Raw genomic sequence first — 12,077 nt, forward strand, 5'->3', positions numbered from 1 at the left:
AAATAGTAAATAAAATAAAGATAACAGCATAATAATTAGAACTAGCACACATATATATAAAAAAAAGGTTTTTAAAAGGCCTTTTTAAAAAAGCATTCACAGTCTGTGGTGCCCTCAGGAGGTCAGGGAGAGCGTTCCACAGACTGGGAGCGGCGGAGCAGAAAGCCCGGTCTCCCATAGTTCGGAGCTTTGTCCTCAGAGGTTGGAGGAGGTTAGCCGCGTGTGGAGGATTTGGGGGGTGAGGAGTTCTTTGAGGTAGAGGCGGGCATTTCCATGGAAGCACTGGTGGGTTTGTAGGAAGACTTTGTATTCAATCCTGAGTGGAACAGTGAAGGGATTTGAGAACCGGTGTGATATTGTCGTATTTCCACACTCTCACCAGGATCCTAGCAGCACTATTCTGTAAGTACTGCAGCTTAAACAAAAATACTAGAACCACAAATGGCTGCCTCCAACAAGTAAAATAAATAGTAAATAAAATAAAAATTACAGCCTAATAGTTAGAACTAGCACACATATATAAAAAAAAAAGTAAAAAAAAAAAAAAGGTTTTTAAAAGGCCTTTTTAAAAAAAAAAACATTCACAGTCTGTGGTGCCCTCAGGAGGTCAGGGAGAGCGTTCCACAGACTGGGAGCGGCGGAGCAGAAAGCCCGGTCTCCCATAGTTCGGAGCTTTGTCCTCGGAGGTTGGGGGAGGTTAGCCACGTGTGGAGGATTTGGGGGGTGAGGAGTTCTTTGAGGTAGAGGCGGGCATTTCCATGGAGGCACTGGTGGGTTTGTAGGAAGACTTTGTATTCAATCCTGAGTGGAACAGTGAAGGGATTTGAGAACCGGTGTGATATGGTCGTATATCCGCACTCTCACCAGGATCCTAGCAGCACTATTCTGTAAGTACTGCAGCTTAAACAAAAATACTAGAACCACAAATGGCTGCCTCCAACAAGTAAAATAAATAGTAAATAAAATAAAGATAACAGCATAATAGTTAGAACTAGCACACATATATTAAAAAAAAAAGGTTTTTAAAAGGCCTTTTAAAAAAAAGCATTCACAGTCTGTGGTGCCCTCATGAGGTCAGGGAGAACGTTCCACAGACTGGGAGCGGCGGAGCAGAAAGCCCGGTCTCCCATAGTTCGGAGCTTTGTCCTCGGAGGTTGGAGGAGGTTAGCCACGTGTGGAGGATTTGGGGGTGAGCAGTTCTTTGAGGTAGAGGCGGGCATTTCCATGGAGGCACTGGTGGGTTTGTAGGAAGACTTTGTATTCAATCCTGAGTGGAACAGTGAAAGGATTTGAGAACCGGTGTGATATGGTCGTATTTCCGCAGTCTCACCAGGATCCTAGCAGCACTATTCTGTAAGTACTGCAGCTTCTGGATGTTCCTGCTGGGGATCCCGACAAGAAGTGAGTTGCAGTAGTCCAGTCAACCACTGTGCCGTGGTACACTAGTGTGCTGTGAGATACAGTCTGGTGTGCCGTGGAAGATGATCTAATTTCACCTATTTGGGTTAAAAATATGTTGTGCAAACCGGTAATTCTGTTGTTGTTGAGTGTCTGTTGTCTCGAGCTGGGCAGAGTAACCGTGTAATACTCTTCCATATCAGTAGGTGGCAGCCGGTAGCTAATTGCTTTGTAGATGTCGGAAACAGCGGGAGGCAGGGTGCAGGTAAAAATGTGTCTAATGCTTAAACCAAAAATAAACAAAAGGTGAGTGCCCCTAAGAAAAGGCATTGAAGCTTAGGGAAGGCTATGCGTAGACGTAGTGCACTGAATTATGTAGTGCACTGAATGATGTAGTCCACTGAATGATGTAGTCCACTGAATGACGTAGTCCACTGAATGACGTAGTCCACTGAATGACGTAGTGCACTGAATGGCGTAGTGCACTGAATGACGTAGTCCACTAAATGACGTAGTGCACTGAATGATGTAGTGCACTGAATGATGTAGTCAACTAAATGATGTAGTCCACTAAATGACGTAGTGCACTGAATGACGTAGTGCACTGAATGACGTACTGCACTGAATGATGTAGTGCACTGAATGATGTAGTGCACTGAATGATGTAGTGCACTGAATGATGTAGTGCACTGAATGATGTAGTCCACTGAATGATGTAGTGCACTAAATGATGTAGTCCACTAAATGATGTAGTCCACTAAATGACGTAGTCCACTGAATGACGTAGTGCACTGAATGACGTAGTGCACTGAATGACGTAGTGCACTGAATGATGTAGTGCACTGAATGATGTAGTCAACTAAATGATGTAGTCCACTAAATGACGTAGTGCACTGAATGACGTAGTGCACTGAATGATGTAGTGCACTGAATGATGTAGTCAACTAAATGACGTAGTCCACTGAATGACGTAGTGCACTGAATGACGTAGTGCACTGAATGACGTAGTCCACTAAATGATGTAGTCCACTAAATGATGTAGTCCACTAAATGACGTAGTGCACTGAATGACGTAGTCCACTGAATGACGTAGTCCACTAAATGACGTAGTGCACTGAATGACGTAGTCCACTAAATGACGTAGTGCACTGAATGACGTAGTGCACTGAATGATGTAGTGCACTGAATGATGTAGTCAACTAAATGACGTAGTCCACTGAATGACGTAGTGCACTGAATGACGTAGTGCACTGAATGACGTAGTCCACTAAATGATGTAGTCCACTAAATGATGTAGTCCACTAAATGACGTAGTGCACTGAATGACGTAGTCCACTGAATGACGTAGTCCACTAAATGACGTAGTGCACTGAATGACGTAGTCCACTAAATGACGTAGTGCACTGAATGACGTAGTGCACTGAATGATGTAGTGCACTGAATGATGTAGTGCACTGAATGACGTAGTCCACTAAATGACGTAGTCCACTGAATGACGTAGTGCACTGAATGACGTAGTCCACTAAATGACGTAGTGCACTGAATGACGTAGTGCACTGAATGACGTAGTGCACTGAATGACGTAGTGCACTGAATGATGTAGTCCACTGAATGACGTAGTGCACTAAATGACGTAGTCCACTGAATGACGTAGTGCACTGAATGACGTAGTCCACTAAATGACGTAGTGCACTGAATGACGTAGTGCACTGAATGACGTAGTGCACTGAATGACGTAGTGACGTAGTCCACTGAATGATGTAGTCCACTGAATGACGTAGTGCACTGAATGACGTAGTGCACTGAATGACGTAGTGACGTAGTCCACTGAATGATGTAGTCCACTGAATGACGTAGTGCACTGAATGACGTAGTGCACTGAATGACGTAGTGACGTAGTGCACTGAATGATGTAGTCCACTGAATGACGTAGTCCACTGAATGATGTAGTCCACTGAATGACGTAGTGCACTGAATGATGTAGTCCACTGAATGGCGTAGTGCAGTGAATGACGTAGTGACGTAGTGCACTGAATGATGTAGTGCACTGAATGATGTAGTGCACTGAATGATGTAGTCCACTGAATGGCGTAGTGCACTGAATGACGTAGTGACGTAGTGCACTGAATGATGTAGTGCACTGAATGATGTAGTCCACTGAATGACGTAGTGCACTGAATGATGTAGCCCACTGAATGATGTAGTCCACTGAATGATGTAGTCCACTGAATGACGTAGTCCACTGAATGACGTAGTGCACTGAATGACGTAGTGACGTAGTGCACTGAATGACGTAGTGCACTGAATGACGTAGTCCACTGAATGACGTAGTGCACTGAATGATGTAGTGCACTGAATGACGTAGTCCACTGAATGACGTAGTGCACTGAATGATGTAGTCCACTGAATGATGTAGTCCACTGAATGGCGTAGTCCACTGAATGACGTAGTGCACTGAATGACGTAGTGCACTGAATGACGTAGTGACGTAGTGCACTGAATGACGTAGTCCACTGAATGACGTAGTCCACTGAATGACGTAGTGCACTGAATGACGTAGTGCACTGAATGATGTAGTGCACTGAATGACGTAGTGCACTGAATGATGTAGTGCACTGAATGACGTAGTGCACTGAATGACGTAGTGACGTAGTGCACTGAATGACGTAGTCCACTGAATGACGTAGTCCACTGAATGACGTAGTCCACTGAATGACGTAGTCCACTGAATGATGTAGTCCACTGAATGACGTAGTGCACTGAATGACGTAGTCCACTGAATGACGTAGTCCACTGAATGACGTAGTCCACTGAATGACGTAGTCCACTGAATGACGTAGTGCACTGAATGACGTAGTGCACTGAATGACGTAGTCCACTGAATGACGAAGTGCACTGAATGACATAGTCCACTGAATGACGTAGTCCACTGAATGACGTAGTCCACTAAATGACGAAGTGCACTGAATGACGAAGTGCACTGAATGACGAAGTGCACTGAATGACGTAGTCCACTGAATGACGTAGTCCACTGAATGACGTAGTCCACTGAATGACGTAGTGCACTGAATGACGTAGTGCACTGAATGACGTAGTCCACTGAATGACGTAGTCCACTGAATGACGTAGTGCACTGAATGACTCGTCACGTCACGAGTGACACTTCACCTGTCATCATTTTCAAAATGGAGGAGGCTGATTTCAATCATTTGAAATCACATAAAGGGAAGAAGATTAAAAACTATTCAGTAGGATTTAATGTCCAAGCTATTGAATTTGCTAAAAAAAAACGTAAGCAGTTATGTTTTATTAATATACCGTAGCTGCGTGTGTCAAATATGAGTCATTAAATGACTCCCGCCTCCTAAAATTTTATAAACTGGACTTTCAATGGAAGCAGGAGGTAATAAAGGAAGATCTCCATTGAAACAGAGGGACTTTTAAAACTGAAGAAAGATAAGGAAGACTTCTATAAACAAGTTATCGATGCTTTTGATCAGAAGGAGCTGAACATGGACTTCATTTATAAGTAAAGGTAAGACCATAATAACATTTTTTATCAAATGTGCTTTTCATGATGGTATCCTTACATCACACTCAAATTTATAAGCGCAGGCCTAAATTTACCGCATTCCTTTGGTAAGCGCCGGAGTGAGAAGAGTTTTTAAAATAATTAGCGCCCCGGCGGCAATTCAAGGAAATACGGTATGTCTGATTGCTCAATGTCAAAAAAATATTAATAATTAAATAAATTGATACAAGCAGACTTGGTCGAGTAGCATCAATATTTTGCTTTTGAGATGACTGACATGATGAAACACCAAAGGTACTTTAGTGTATCATAGCAACCTCCCAAATAACCACACACTACTGTCTTGAGAAGTTACGGCATTATTATTATTATTATTTTTAATGTTTTTAAATATTGCCAGAAAATGATACAGAAAATGAAATTCTGCCTAGCAACAAGCACATCCAAGAAATTGTTATTTTCAATGTAATTGTGTCTAGCGAAGTTGCCATTGTGACGTTTCTTTTTACTGCACACGGGTTCTGTCAGGCCGCCACATGATCATAGCATCTTCGGCCGGCAGTCATGGCGAGCAACGCCGCAATTATGGATGCAGCCCGAAGAGACACGAGCGGGTGTCTTTAAAAAAAAAGAAAAAAAAAAAAAAAAAAAAAAGACTGCATGTCCTTTCATCCCGGCCCTTTTTTGTGAGATGTGTGATGGAGATCAAGCAGGAACAAAACAAGGGCTGGGATGCCAGAGATATCCTTTTAAGCTGCTGCATAGAACAAAAAAATGTTTTTTTTTTCATTCCAGCCATCATGGCTACTGGTGGTAATGATGGTGTATGCCTGTTTTTCAACCACTGTGCCGCGGCACACTAGTGTACCGTGAGATACAGTCTGGTGCGCATTGGGAGATGATCTCTATTCACCTATTTGGGTTAAAAATATTTTTTGCACACCAGTAAGCAAATGATGTGTTGTTGTTGAGTGTCGGTGCTGTCTAGAGCTGGGCAGAGTAACCCTGTAATACTCTTCCATATCAGTAGGTGGCAGCAGGTAGCTAATTGCTTTGTAGATGTCGGAAACAGGTAAAAAGGTGAGTGCCCCTAAGAAAAGGCATTGACGTTTAGGGAGGACGATGCAGAACGAAACTAAAACTGAACCGGCTGCAAAGTAAACAGAAAACAGAATGCTGGACGACAGCAAAGACTTACTGGGGAGCAAAGATACATAAATCTATCAATCAATGTTTACTTATATAGCCCTAAATCACTAGTGTCTCAAAGGGCTGCACAAACCACTACCACATCCTCGGTAGGCCCACATAAGGGCAAGGAAAACTCACACCCTAGTGGGACGTCGGTGACAATGATGACTATGAGAACCTTGGAGAGGAGGAAAGCAATGGATGTCGAGCGGGTTTAACATGATACTGTGAAAGTTCAATCCATAATGGATCCAACACAGTCGCCAGAGTCCAGTCCAAAGCGGATCCAACACAGCAGCGAGAGTCCCGTTCAGCAGGAAACCATCCCAAGCGGAGGCGGATCAGCAGCGCAGAGATGTCCCCAGCCGATACACAGGCAAGCAGTACACGGCCACCGGATCGGACCGGACCCCTTCCACAAGGGAGAGTGGGACATAGAAGAAAAAGTAAAGAAACGGCAGATCAACTGGTCTAAAAAGGGATATCCACATGTGTTCATTCATAGTTTTGATGTGACAATCTACAAAGTAAATACGGTATTTCCTTGAGTTGCCACCAGGGCGCTAATGAATTTAAAACCTCTTCTCACTTACATAAGGCATGCAGTAAAAATTTGAGTGTGATGTAAGCTTGGACCTTAAATCCTACTGAATAGCTCTTAATCTCCTTCCCTTTATCCATCCATCTTTTCTACCGCTTATTCCCTTTCGGGGTCGCGGGGGGCGCTGGCGCCTATCTCAGCTACAATCGGGCGGAAGGCGGGGTACACCCTGGACAAGTCGCCTTTATGTGATTTCAAATTACCGGTATTGAAATCAGCCTCCTCCATTTTGAAAATGATGACAGGGGAAGTGTCACTCGTGACGTCACAAGTTTGACCCGGCGGTAATACGAAGTACGCGCTAATTATTTTGCAAAGTGAGTTTGACCCGGCAGTAATTCAAAGCAGGTGCATACTATATACCTGGCGGCAATTCAAAAAAATACGTTGTCCATCCATCCATTTTCTACCGCTTATTCCCTTTCGGGGTCGCGGGCGCCTATCTCAGCTACAATCGGGCGGAAGGCAGGGTACACCCTGGACAAGTCGCCACCTCATTGTTTGGGGTGAAAAAAATTTCTGCTAACAAGTGACTAAAGTCTGCAAATAACGTGCCGTTGTTGACTGTCGGTGCTGTCTAGAGCTCGGCAACAGCGGGAGGCAGCGTGCAGGTAAAAAGGTGTCAAATGCTTAGAATCCAAAATAAACAAAAGGTAAGTGCCCTTAAGAATAGGCAGTGAAGATTAGCGAACGAAACTAAAACCGAACCGGCTACAAAGTAAACAAAAACAGAATGCTGGACGACAGCAAAAACTTACTGTGGAGCAAAGATGGCGTCCACAAAGTACATCCCAACATGACATGACAATCAACAATGTTCCCACAAAGAATGATAAAAACTGAAATATTTTTGATTGCTAAAACAACGTAGACATATTGTTTAAAGCAGTGGTCCGTTTTCCATCCGGGCTCCAGTACTCTGGAATGCCCTCCCGGTAACAGTTCGAGATGCTACCTCAGTAGAAGCATTTAAGTCTCACCTTAAAACTCATCTGTATACTCTGGCCTTTAAATAGACCTCCTTTTTAGACCAGTTGATCTGCCGCTTCTTTTCTTTCTCCTATGTCCCCCCCCTCCCTTGTGGAGGGGGTCCGGTCCGATGACCATGGATGAAGTACTGGCTGTCCAGAGTCGAGACCCAGGATGGACCGCTCGTCGGGACCCAGGATGGACCGCTCGCCTGTATCGGTTGGGGACATCTCTACGCTGCTGATCCGCTTGAGATGGTTTCCTGTGGACGGGACTCTCGCTGCTGTCTTGGATCCGCTTTGAACTGAACTCTCGCGGCTGTGTTGGAGCCACTATGGATTGAACTTTCACAGTATCATGTTAGACCCGCTCGACATCCATTGCTTTCGGTCCCCTAGAGGGGGGGGGGGGGTTGCACACATCTGAGGTCCTCTCCAAGGTTTCTCATAGTCAGCATTGTCACTGGCGTCCCACTGGATGTGAATTCTCCCTGCCCACTGGGTGTGAGTTTTCCTTGCCCTTTTGTGGGTTCTTCCGAGGATGTTGTAGTCGTAATGGTTTGTGCAGCCCTTTGAGACATTTGTGATTTGGGGCTATATAAATAAACATTGATTGATTGATAGTCCCCAACCTTTTTGTATCCGCGGACTGGTCAACGCTTAATAATTAGTCCCGCGGCCCTTTTTTTTTTTTTTTTCCTTTGTCATGAAAAAGGGAGGTTTTTGTGGTTGGTGCACTAAGTGTAAGTGTATATTGTGGTTTTATGTTGATTTAATAAAAAATAAAAAATAAATATATATATATATATATATATATATATATATATATATATTTAAAATAAAAATGAATAAAAAATTATTCTGCGGCCCGGTACCAATCGGGCCATGGCCCGGTGGTTGGGGACCGCTGGTTTAACCCTTCTTTTATGTTGAGGGTCAATTTAACCCATTTCAGTTTTTGTGTTGATCAAAGTACTGGTTATCCTTTCTTTTTCTTGCTGAAATTTGGTGACTTTTCTAGGGTCATGAACTGCTGTGTAAAATCTGGACACTTTGTTGTGTAGTGGAATGTCTTGCAGAGTTTGTATACACAGATGATGTTGTGGGTCATTTTGACCCAGACGCTTTAATGTGGGTAAATGGCCAAAATAAACAAATCTCTTTGATGTACAATTGTTTGTATTTTGATCGCCTCTGAGACCCAGAGCCAGGTGTGTGAAGAGAGGGAACTTTCTCACACTTGTCCTTGTCACTGTTCTCATGTCATCTCTTTGACAAACCCACCAAAAATGAGCTCCAGAAGGATGACATCTGAGGAGACAAGGACAAGTGTGAGAAAGTTCCCTCTCTTCACACACCTGGTTCTGGGTCTCAGAGGCAATCAAAGTACAAACAATTGTACATCAAAGTAAAAAGTACATCAAAGAGACTTGTTTATTTTGGCCATTTACCCACATTTAAGCTTCTGGGTCAAAATGACCTGCAACATCATCTTTGTATAGAAACTCTGCAAGACATTCCACTACACAACAAAGTGTCCAGATTTACACACCAGTTCATGACCCTAGATGAGGAAAAGTCACCAAATTTCAGCAAGAAAAAGAAAGGATAACCAGTACTTTGATCAACACAAAAACTGAAATGGGTCAAATTGACCCTTAACATAATACAATTGGAATAAAAAAATGTATTGTATGTCACTTTTCTAAATGTTTATAGAACCTAAAATAAATTGTTATTGGTTTAACCTGTTTTTTTTGACTGTTTTGAGTGTTTTGAGGGACGGCGTGGCGCAGTGGGAGAGTGGCCGTGCGTAACCCGAGGGTCCCTGGTTCAAATCCCACCTAGTACCAACCTCGTCACGTCCGTTGTGTCCCTGAGCAAGACACTTCACCCTTGCTCCTGATGGGTGCTGGTTGGCGCCTTGCATGGCAGCTCCCTCCATCAGTGTGTGAATGTGTGTGTGAATGGGTAAATGTGGAAGTAGTGTCAAAGCGCTTTGAGTACCTTGAAGGTAGAAAAGCGCTATACAAGTACAACCCATTTATTTATCATTTATTTACACAGTACGGGTCAAAACGACCCGCAACATAATCAGTGTCATTTTTTTCCAACATAATACAAGGGTTAAAGGAAGCTCACGTAAAGAAGTAAAACACTACACACAGGAAAAGAGCAAAAAAAGTGCAAATAAGTCAGGGTGTGATGTGACAGGTGTCAACTGAGTTTCGCTTTTCAATCAATCAATCAATCAATGTTTACTTATATAGCCCTAAATCACTAGTGTCTCAAAGGGCTGCACAAACCACTACGACATCCTCGGTAGGCCCACATAAGGGCAAGGAAAAACTCACACCCAGTGGGACGTCGGTGACAATGATGACTATGAGAACCTTGGAGAGGACGAAAGCAATGGATGTCGAGCGGGTCTAACATGATACTGTGAAAGTTCAATCCATAATGGATCCAACACAGTCGCGAGAGTCCAGTCCAAAGCGGATCCAACACAGTCGCGAGAGTCCAATCCAAAGCGGATCCAACACAGCAGCGAGAGTCCCGTTCACAGCGGAGCCAGCAGGAAACCATCCCAAGCGGAGGCGGATCAGCAGCACAGAGATGTCCCCAGCCGATACACAGGCGAGCAGTACATGGCCACCGGATCGGACCGGACTCCCTCCACAAAGGAGAGAGGGACATAGAAGAAAAAGAAAAGAAACGGCAGATCAACTGGTCTAAAAAGGGAGTCTATTTAAAGGCTAGAGTATACAAATGAGTTTTAAGGTGAGACTTAAATGCTTCTACTGAGGTAGCATCTCGAACTGTTACCGGGAGGGCATTCCAGAGTACTGGAGCCCGAAATGAAAACACTCTATAGCCCGCAGACTTTTTTTGGGGCTTTGGGAATCACTAATAAGCCGGAGTCTTTTGAACGCAGATTTCTTGCCGGGACATATGGTACAATACAATCGGCAAGATAGGATGGAGCTAGACCGTGTAGTATTTTATACGTAAGTAGTAAAACCTTAAAGTGCACAGGAAGCCAGTGCAGGTGAGCCAGTATAGGTATATATGTATATAAAGGTATATACAGTATAGGTATATATGTATGTATATATGTATATAAAGGTATATACAGTATAGGTATATATGTATGTATATATGTATATAAAGGTGTATACAGTATAGGTATATATGTATGTATATATGTATATAAAGGTATATACAGTATAGGTATATATGTATGTATATATGTATATAAAGGTATATACAGTATAGGTATATATGTATGTATATATGTATATAAAGGTGTATACAGTACAGGCGTAATGTGATCAAACTTTCTTGTTCTTTCTTGTTTCGAACAATTTCTGCTGGTAGTGTGCCTCCAGATTTTTTGAACGCAAAAAATGTGCCTTGACTCAAAGAAGGTTGAAAAACAGTCATAGTTCAGGACAATGCAACAATGATCCCTCTCATTTTGACACTGATCACAATAACTAAGCTGATATCAGAAGAGTAGTCAGTCGTAAATTAGGATTCCTTTCCAAAATATAAAACCGGTATTTTTTTTGATAGCCTAATGAGGTTTTTTTTGTTTTTTTTTTTAAGCGCCCCCCCCAGGTCTGTGGAGATTTTTAATTATGATTTGGCATCATCAAGCGGTTTTTGTGTGATGAAATGGATGCTGCTGATCTGGTCCGTGCTGGAGGCCACTCTGGAGATGTTGTTGTTTAAAATAAAATACTACACGGTCTAGCTCCATCCTATCTTGCCGATTGTATTGTACCATATGTCCCGGCAAGAAATCTGCCTTCAAAGGACTCCGGCTTGTTAGTGATTCCCAAAGCCCAAAAAAAGTCTGCGGGCTATAGAGCGTTTTCCGTTCTGGCTCCAGTACTCTGGAATGCCCTCCCGGTAACAGTTCGAGATGCTACCTCAGTAGAAGCATTTAAGTCTCACCTTAAAACTCATCTGTATACTCTAGCCTTTAAATAGACCTCCTTTTTAGACCAGTTGATCTACCGCTTCTTTTCTTTCTCCTATGTCCCCCCCTCCCTTGTGGAGGGGGTCCGGTCCGATGACCATGGATGAAGTACTGGCTGTCCAGAGTCGAGACCCAGGATGGACCGCTCGCCTGTGTATCGGTTGGGGACATCTCTACGCTGCTGATCCGCTTGAGATGGTTTCCTGTGGAAGGGACTCTCGCTGCTGTGTTGGAGCCACTATGGATTGGACTTTCACAGTATCATGTTAGACCCGCTCGACATCCATTGCTTTCGGTCCCCTAGAGGGCTGGGGGGTTGCCCACATCTGAGGTCCTCTCCAAGGTTTCTCATAGTCAGCATTGTCACTGGCGTCCCACTGGATGTGAATTCTCCCTGCCCAC

This window comes from Nerophis ophidion, linkage group LG06 (genome assembly GCF_033978795.1).
Source record: "Nerophis ophidion isolate RoL-2023_Sa linkage group LG06, RoL_Noph_v1.0, whole genome shotgun sequence".
Classification (NCBI taxonomy): Eukaryota; Metazoa; Chordata; class Actinopteri; order Syngnathiformes; family Syngnathidae; genus Nerophis; species Nerophis ophidion.